This window comes from Hyperolius riggenbachi, chromosome 12, assembly GCF_040937935.1.
Source record: "Hyperolius riggenbachi isolate aHypRig1 chromosome 12, aHypRig1.pri, whole genome shotgun sequence".
Taxonomy (NCBI): domain Eukaryota; kingdom Metazoa; phylum Chordata; class Amphibia; order Anura; family Hyperoliidae; genus Hyperolius; species Hyperolius riggenbachi.
Genome location: NC_090657.1, coordinates 28,465,272 through 28,475,271, shown reverse-complemented (window position 1 = coordinate 28,475,271; position 10,000 = coordinate 28,465,272). Strand labels below are relative to the sequence as shown.

General features: G+C 41.1%; 1 protein-coding gene across 1 annotated transcript in view; it reads right to left on the bottom strand.

The window, feature by feature from the left end:
* The window catches only part of C1QL1 (complement C1q like 1), a 175,456-nt gene that overhangs the window by 164,478 nt on the left and 978 nt on the right, over positions 1 to 10,000 (bottom strand). The gene's annotated exons all lie outside the window — the stretch shown is intronic.

Here is a 10,000-nt window from a genome sequence, read left to right as displayed (position 1 = left end):
AATGTGGTCACTTCTTTAAGACAAAATACATTGAGAACTTAATAAAATAAAAATTCAGACCCTCCAACTAGTGTGTAAATACTACTAACAACAACGCGTTTTGTGGCCTGAAGCCACTTCTTCGGGTAAATATGCCTTGCCAACAGTTGTAGGGAGCTTGGAGTGCCTTTTTGGACAGAGTGCCTAGCTCAGGGTATACTTACTATGGAGCAGCACCAGTTCCAGAGTATGAACAATTCTATGCAACATATCAATGCCAGATTGCCTTATTTCTGGACTTTCTCACCATATTCTATTGCACACACTACCTCCTATTACCGAGTACTAACAGTACTGATCTGTCTCCCATTACCCTAGTCAGAACTGTCTCACAATATAAGGATTATCTCCAGTCTTAATCCTCTGGACTGGAGAGACATTAACGCACTGTGCTAACCACAGCTAATTTATTCTAGACTCTCATTAATCAGTGTCAGAGACAGAGTTTTTTTGTGTTGAACAATAGTAACCACATTTAGGCTGCTTTCGCAGTGGGACGTTACAGGCGCACGTTAGAGCAGCCTGTAACGCAGCCCAACTCACAGTAATGAAAAATCAATGGGCTGTTCACAGTGCCCACGTTGCGTTACAGTGTAACGCTGCACGTTCAATGAAAGTTCAGCATGCTGTGCGTTATACGCGGTTTTAGCTGCGTTAGATTGTTTGCACATGCTCAGTAATGTTGGAGGAAGAGGGGAGAGTCCGCTATTGTGCCTAGCCACATGGCTAATTAATATTCACTGCACTGTGTGACGTCACGTGTTTACTTCCTGGAGCGCCAGCTTTGTGCGACGACTGGCTGGCGGGACCATGTGATGCGGAGTGTTCCGATCCCGTGGTCTCCACAGTCTTGACGCATGCGCAGTTTTCATTCTACCAGTATCCAACGAAAACGGCGCACCAAGAGACTCACAACGCGTCTCTATGTAGCGTCCAACTTTAGCACCACCATGCGTTGCGTTAGGGGCACATTATGCGACCTTAACGTCCCCTAAAACGCAACGTCTTGGTGTGAAAGAGCCCTTAAAGTGGATCTATATGGACAGATTATGACTGCTGCCATTGCTGAACTCATGCTAAAATAACGCTGCCTGGCTGTAGTGATTTTTGGGGTTCTGCAATTTGAGTCATACATCTGCATGATTTATCAACATGCATCTTGTGTAGTGGGTACGCCGCCTAATCTGCATTCTCACGGTCAGTGACTTAGTAATGGTAAAAAGCAGAGACTGAACACTGGCACCCTAGCAAATAGCATTTTAAAAAAAAAGTCGTCAGCAAAGCCAGGTTTCAGAATTTTTCAACACAGGTCTTCTTTAAAGGACACCCAAGGTGAAAATAAACTAATAAAATAAACAATTGTATCTATCCTCCTACTCCTAAAAATGACTTTTTAAAATATTCCACAGTTTTATTTGATATTTAAATCTATTTTTTAAAGCGGAATATAACCCTGCATTTCAACTTTGCTCTAAAACATTATTTACAGTATATTATATGCAACCAGTATTTTTTTTTTTACTACACCAGCATTGGAAGGGTTACACAGGGCTTTAAAGTTCCTTTAGATTTCTGCAGAAGCATCCGAAGCTGAAAAGAGATACATTTTGTTTACAGAAATGTATCTAAGTGTTGAATGACTCATCTCTCTGACTGAGAAGGAGCTTGGAGGACTGCCAAAGAGTGTGTAACTGTTTATCAATAGATACATAGAATGTAACAATCTGAACTTCTGCATATCTCTCCACGGAACTTGAAACGTCTGTGTTTAACCCTTCCAATGCTGGTCTAGTAAAAAAAAATGCTTTTTGCATATAATATGCTGTAAATAATATTTTAGAGCAAAGTTGAAATGCAGGGTTTATTCCGCTTTAAGTTTTTACTGTGTTATTGTTTTTGCTCAATGATACATTCATTGAAGTATGCCAGAGCTAAAATCTATGAACTATTGAACTTTATCGCTTTCCTGCTATCAGGCGCCATTTTCTGCTAGGAAAATGTTTTATAGTTGTAATTTCTTATCAGCGTTCAGCGAGGGTCACACTGTAATCTAACCCAGTCCTGACTCAGACAGGAACTGCCACTTACATACCTGATGTTTAACTCTTCCAGGCAGATAAATAAAAAAAGAAACAGCATAGTTATGTGTGTGCTAGGCACTGTACATACAGGTACTCTGACTCAGCTGACTCAGGTTTCACTGGATTAGCCATAAGCTTGTTCCAGGGTTTTATTCAGACACTACTTATGCCAGAAAATCAACAGGGCTGCCAGGCAACTGGCATTGTTTACGCGGCCATAAACATGGCAGCCTCCATATCCCTCTCACTTTGGGTTCCCTTTAATAACTATCAAAAATAGGCCGCACTGAGCCTTGTAGTGCTGAATTACATTTGCAAATTGAAAGCAATAATTGATTTTATAGCACGACACAGGGGTCATTTTTCACCTTCTGTTTGAAATAACATTTCAGCACACTAACTGAAAAGTAGGTGAAAAAGTACTGTCAAAATAAGTTTGAGTATTTGTTTGCTTGCTGGTGGTTTAACCTTCTGCCGCCCGCGTCTCGCCAGTAGGCGTGGCCGCGGCGGCAGCCCCAGGACCGCCTAACGCCAATTGGCATAAAGTCCTGGGGCTCTGTTTTGCATGAGATCGCGCGCCTTCAGTCTCCGAGCGGCTATTGGCGCTCGGGAGACTGTTAGACGGCGATCACGCCGTCTATTTTCTAGGTGCAGCGATGCGATGAGCAGCAGCGCTGCACTGGGGACAGCCGTGTGACACGGCTGTCCCCATGGGGGACAAGAGAGCGATCGGCTCTCATAGGCAGAAGCCTATGACAGCCAATCGCCATAATTGGCTGGCTGTGGGGAGGGAGGGAGGGAGGGAGGGTAGAAATTTAAAGTAACAGGGTTTTTTTTAAACAAATAAAAACAATAATATTTATTAAAAAAAAATAAACATGGGGGAGCGATCAGACCCCACCAACAGAGAGCTCTGTTGGTGGGGAGAAAAGGGGGGGGGATCACTTGTGTGCAGAGGTATACGGCCCTGCGGCTTGGCCTTAAAGCTGCAGTGGCCAATTTAGCTAAAAATTGCCTGGTCACTAGGGGGGTTTAGCCCTGCAGTCCTCAAGTGGTTAAAAAGCATTTTATTTACAAGTTGTGAAAATATCACCTGGGAGAAAACTCAAAAAAATGAATCACATATGGGCCCGAGGTGGGCTAAATAAATAAATAAATAAAAAAGTAGGCTACCTGATCCGGAAGGCGGAGTGGATCAGGTAGCCGCAAAAACCGCCACTTCCCACCGCTCCTGTGGGCCGCACTGGCTCACTTTCCCTTTCATGACCTATAAGTGACGACGCTGAAATAAGAGATTCATTCTCTCAGCGTGCAGGGAGGCGGGGGAGCGTCAGGGGGCGTGGCCAGGGAGAGAGAGAGCTGCCCAATGGCAGCTCTGGAAACCCTGCAGGAACCCGCCTCTCCCTGTGATTACCTCTGAGATAGCGACAAATATTCTCGGGGGGCTATAACACTTAAAAGGCTTTTTTTTTTATAAGGTGTGAAAAGATGACCTAAGGAAAACTTAGGAAGGAAAGGGAATTGAATAAGGGCCATTGAGTTATCTCAAATAACGCAATTCATGAAGCCAAGTTGTTTTGACTGTCTAACATGGCCTTTCCTGGTGCAAGCTTGCTGTTTGCTCCGTGACATTCCCTCTCATAATTCTTCCTAAAATCTGAATAACTCTTATTTGACTTATATTGTTTTGTAGCTTGTGGTGGTTAGCAATGCTTAGCATTACCTTAATCTCTAGAGTCTTGGGTTTGATTATCAGGAGGAACTTTATCTTCAAGGAGCCTGCATATTCTCTATATGTTCTCAGTGCTCCAATTTTCCCTTACTTCCCAAAAATATGCAGACATGCAAGTTAGTTTAACAAGTTACAAACAGACAAAAAAAATCGGGGTTTTCTAAGAACCAAATATTCTCTTATTTATTCTTCGTTCATAAATTCTTCATATTGCATCTCACATAAAAAGATTGCCCGGCATGCCCCACTGCCAAAGACCACCAATCCCCCCCCCCCCCCCACAGAGGCACACCACATGCAAACATCCGTGGGCCAATGCCAAGTACCACCGCAATCTGGAACCTAAAGACAACCTGCTCTCAGCGACGGTCCCATCTGTGTATGGGCTGCAGCCATACACTCATCCTGTCCGCAATATGAAGAATTTATGAACAAAGGATAAATAAGAGAATATTTGGTTCTTAGAAAATCCCACTTTATTGTCTGTTTGTAACTTGTTATATTTAGGGGTAGAACTGCATTATTTTTATCTCGTCTATGTGATGCAAGTTAGTTTCCTTTGAAAGCTGCCTGTATAATATGGTATAGATATTTACTTTTGAGGTACACTGAGGGTGCAATGTTCCATAAAAAACATCCAGCACTACATACCTCCCAACTTTTTGAGATGAGAAAGAGGGACACTTAAGCCACGCCCCTGCAACATTCCTGATCACGCCCCCATCACACCCCTAGTCACGCATAACAAAACCAAAAAAAAATATAATTCAAACCACACAGGTCCTTTCTATCCTGGTTCATTTTCCTTCATATCAACATTTTAAAATTAGTAATATTTCAATTTAAAGGATGGGAATAAAGTTTAAAGTCAAACATTTTTTTTAGTAGAGAAATATATATATTTACATAGAAAGAGGAACAAAGTCCTGAAAGAGGGACAAATGAGGAGGAAAGAGGGACAGAGTAACAGGGCTCACAAAGAGGGACTGTCCCTCCAAAAGAGGGACAGTTGGGAGCTATGGCGCTATATAAGTCTGTAAAATAAGTAAACAGAAATACCTCTCTCTCTAGATTAGCTCTGTAATTAAAATAACTACTTGACTTTAATGTGGGAGAATCTGTGCACTTGATCCCTTAAAAAGTAATGTTTACTACATTATATACAAAATGGTTAAAGTGCAATTGCTACAGTGTAGTATAAAAGACCAGTGGACGAAGTCTGTAACCAGACACGATGGCTCTTTTGCGATGCTTCTTCGGAGGTCTGCCTCTGAAGAAGCATGAGCTGGACATTAGGCCTCTTGTCCTTTTAAACCACTCTGTAGCAATAGTATTATTTTTACCATTTTGGTTTTAATAAAGTGTCCATATTTACCGTTAAGTTTCCTGTTCATCTTGTGAGCACGGACCTCTGAATCGTTGCTACCCTGCATTGCATCAAACAAGTGGCACAGTTTATCTGTTTAATCAAATTTGTTGCTGGCATCTGTTTTCTGCATTCTTCCTTTACAATCTTATTATTCAGCATCTGATGATGTTGTTTCTTCATTAATTACTATTTAAGTGAACATTAGAAGGACTTTGTTCAAGTGTATAAAAAGACCACACAAGTTTCATTTGAAAAGGGGATTCAGTTTGTCTGAAATCTGTCTTAACTAATTTAGTCTGAAATGTAGTGTTTCGCCTGGAAAAATAAAAAACGGTTTCTAATAAAATATTCTGACGATTTTGTGAATTGCTCAAACACCCTTTGGAGTCCAGTGAAGAGCGTTTATCAGAAAGTTGTTCTTAGTCTGCAAAAAGCAGCACAAAAACCACAAAGAGTGTAGCCCAGCGGTTTGGATTGTTTTCCATTGGATTACATCTGAAATTCACTTGAAATTAGAGGTTGCGAGGTGGTGGTTAGAAAGATAATCCCTGTTGAGTATTTTGATCAGGACGTATATTGATCATTACTTGGGTCAATCCATCACTGGCTGTGTCTTTCGAGATTTACTCTTACCTACTGTGCAACTCAGTTTTGTGTGTAATTATTTTGTCCCCTTTGAGTTCTTATGATCTTATGAAAGGAGCTTCATCGTGTTGTTGCAAACATGATAGTGTGGATGTCTTTATTAGATTTGCTACTAACAAAGGACAGTGGATAGTACAAGTGGCCGCCAATACTGGACTGGGTTTTGTTTTTTAAATGTCAGGTTTTAGGGGGCAAATGTTTGCAACTAATGCCAACTACATATAACAATATAGTGGGAGGCTGAAGAAGTAGCAAAGTAGCAATTGCACAACTGCAGTCGTGTGCCACAACATCAGAGCGTTTTTAACACATACCGTATCTAGGCTGTCCTGGAATTAGCAAAAATAAGTTCTTGCCAGGAACAGAAATAGCACAAACGCGACCTTACTAACCTTTCCGTGAGCCTCACTGTATTCGGATATGACCCTGTTCGCCAGTGTTATCCAGGGTTCTCAAACATTAATAAATCAACCTTAAAGTGTCCTTGCTGAAAGAAGACACTTACTGCTAAACTAAGTAGAGATGGGTGAACAAAGAGAGCACCACATGTGTCCTTATGTTTCTAAACGCCGTTATTTGCCTTACCCTATCAGAATTGATATTAAACGGTGTTGAAACATGTTTGTTCTTGTTAAGATAAAAGGAAACAGTTGCGGGCAATGACGGGACTGTCTTTCTTTAAGTGCTTGTATCTTGGAAAGGGCAATGGTGGTTTGAGATGAAAAGAGCAGGCACACTACATATGTCTTGTTACATAAAACGGACTTCCATTTCATTGCATGTAGGAGACAGTAAGGGTCATTTTAAACTAGGGCATGCCTGTAATTTCTTGCAAGTAGCTGTGTCTCTTCTTTAGAATTGTAATACTAATCTAAGCAGTTAGCTGCTTTAATAGACCTACACCCCCATTAAAAGAACCCTCATTCTGAGAGGTGAAATGCCAAACCGACCTTTCTATGGCCACATTCGTTGCATCGGTTTGTCTTCTAACTGAACTTCTTTTAGGCTTGCCGGTAAACAACCATCTTCCCGTCGCTCATTTCCCTACTGTCATTATTCTTACAGTTGTCTCTCTCCCTCTCTCATTCCCTTTATCTGGCTTCTGTCTCACTCTCCACCACAAGTCATTCTACGAATGGGCAGCACAGTGGCATAGTGGTTAGCACTCTCGCCTTGCAGAGTTGGGTCCCCAGTTCATATCCCAGCCAGGCCACTATCTGCATGGAGTTTGTATGCCCCCCCTGTGCTTGTGTGGGTTTCCACCGGTCACTCCGATTTCCTCTCTCATCCCGAAAACATGCAGATAAGTTATCTGGCTTCCCCCTAAAATTGGCCCAAGACTACGATACATACACTACACATTCATAGACATAGGACTATGGTAGAGATTAGATTGTGAGCCCCTCTGAGGGACAGTTAAGTGACAAGACAATATACTGTGTACAGCGCAACAGAAGATGTTGGCGCTATATAAATTACTAAAATAGTCATAATAATGAATGGAACCCCTATTCTGTATTCTCTCAGTTTACCAAATTCTGGTAGCTGTTTCACCTTCAAAGCAGGTCCACCTCTGCTCTGGTCAGTGTAGAAGCTTCGGCTTCTGTTTCTTTTTGGCCTGTTCATTCCGACGTGTCTTATTTTTCTCCAGTTTTGTTGGCTGCGGCCCATCGTGTCTAAGACAAATTAAATTAATTCCGTCTCCTGAACCTGTCAACCTTTACAAGTCAGCTAATTTTCTTGGGACTGTGATATTCACAGAACAGGATCTTTATAGCCGAACACCCAAAAACCAATGTTTTAAAACTTTCTATGCTGAAGTTTAATTTCTAAAGTGACAGAATCTACTTTTTCAGGTTCAGCTTGTTTCAGAACGGCCTTTGGATGTGTTAAAAATAAACGGCTTTGCCTTTGAGGATATTGTCGATATTCCCCGTTCTTATTAAAGGGGCACTATGGTGAAAAATTTAAAAATTTAAAATATGTGCAAACATAGACAAATAAGAAGTACGTTTTCTCCAGAGTAAAATGAGCCATAAATTACTTTTGTCCTATGTTGCGGTCACTAATGCTGGGTACACACGTTGAGATTTCCCGCTCGATTCGCGTTTCGATTTGATTATTTCAAACATGCTAGATCAGATTTCGATCGTTCCTGCCGTCGATTTTGCATACTTAACATAAAAAAACAATCGAAATCCACGAGCATGTTTGAAATAATCGAATCGATCCTTTCGATCCCGCGAATCGAGCGGGAAATCTCAACGTGTGTACCCAGCATTACAGTAGGCAGTAGAAATCTGACATAAGTGACAGGTTTTGGACTAGTCTATCTCTTCATAGGGAATTCTCAGCAAGGCTTTTATTCTTTATAAAGATATTCCCTAAAAAGGATTTATACAAAGATGCTGGCCAGCCTCCCTGCTCTCTACACAGTTTTTTGGCAGTTGGACAGAGCAACTGCCATTCACTAAGTGCTTTTGAAAATAAATATATCCCTGAGAATCCCCTATAAAGAGATGGGCAAGTCCAAAACCTGTCACTTTTGTCAGATTTCTACAACCTACTGTGAGTGACACCAACATAGTAGAAAAGAAATTTATGGCTCATTTTACTTTGGAAAAAATGTACTTCTTATTTGTATATGTTTGTACATATTTTAAATGTTACAGTTTTTCGCTTTAGTGCCCCTTTAACCCCTAATCTTGCCATGTCTGATACGAGTCACACTGTTCTCTTGCGTTCTTGGCTGGGTGTTTCTGCGTTCTCAGGTCTTCTCGTTCCATCTCTAGGCTTGCTTTCTCTGCTACCATGTGCTAGCTGTCTACCTTCCTCCAGGCTGCTAGTTTTTTCTTTTGCTTCGGGTAAACTCATTTTCTCTGCTCCGCTGAAGCAATCTCATACTTATCTCTGGGTGATTTAAAACGTAAACGCTGGAGTAGGGAAATCCACAGTTCCCTTGGGCGCTTCATTTAATAAGCCACCCATTGTGACCACGACTCGCGTGCCTCAAAGATCTACATGATTCAGTGCTAAGGTGGCACTAACAGGCACTGCAGCACATAATGTACTATTGAGATGCAAGACCCTTTAATGCATTGTGACGGCTGCAATGTAACTGCCCTGCGTAAGTTCCGAGCCCCCTTAGTTCATCTTCATTACTCATTCTCCCTCCAGGCTGCCTGGCTCTTTCATGGTAATTAATTCTGATAGTGCCAATCAGGGCACAGCTCCAGAAGTTCAGTTCTAGGATCAATGCTAATTCCAAAGGAGAAAAAAAACAAAAAACACAATTTCAGAACTTTGCCTCTGTCTGTCTTCCTCTCCTTGTGGAATTTTCTGACACTTAATCTTTTAATTAGTCCTTTATTGTAAACATCGGATCGTTTAGGTGTATGTTAAGCTAATAGAAAGAGATTGTTGGAACGCATTAATAAATGTAATGTACTTGACAAGTTTTTAAGTGGAAGGGAAAAAAAACAAAAAAACAAATCACACATTTTACGAGAGTCCCGGGGTTTGAAAGCTTGTCCCTGTAAATGATCACCTCTGGATTTTGTACCTGGAAGTGTCATTACCTTGAGAAGTAGCCAACCGTGCTCAGTAATAATATAATACATGTTCCTGGGTTGTGAACAACACCCCTCCATGACGGTGAGGTGTACGGTGGTGTTCAAACCATCAAATTACAATTTTGCTTTAAGATTGGCAGCGCTGTGAGTTATTAATAGAGAAGTTTAATCTTTTATTTGGGTTTATGTGAGCGTACGGTGACAGTGTGGAAGGCAGAAATTAAATTTTTACATTTTAAATTATTTACATGTTTACGTACACTTGTTTAAACAGATAAGACATTTTAGCTTGAATTGAGGTAACAGATACATACGTAAATGCGCAACATAACACGGTGAAAGTGCTACGAGCCATGCAGAAAACAAACGTCAATTTGTACCACTGGCTACCAGTGTTTGCTGGGACATGTAGTTCCAAACATCTGGAGGGTCAAAGTTTGGCCAATGCTAGCATTCCCTGTGCTGTAAAAAGCACGTTAACATTTTTTTTGCAGTTTAACTTTTGTTGAAACTACAATTTCTAGAGTAACAAAACTATAAAGTGAAGTGTTCTCCTTTTATG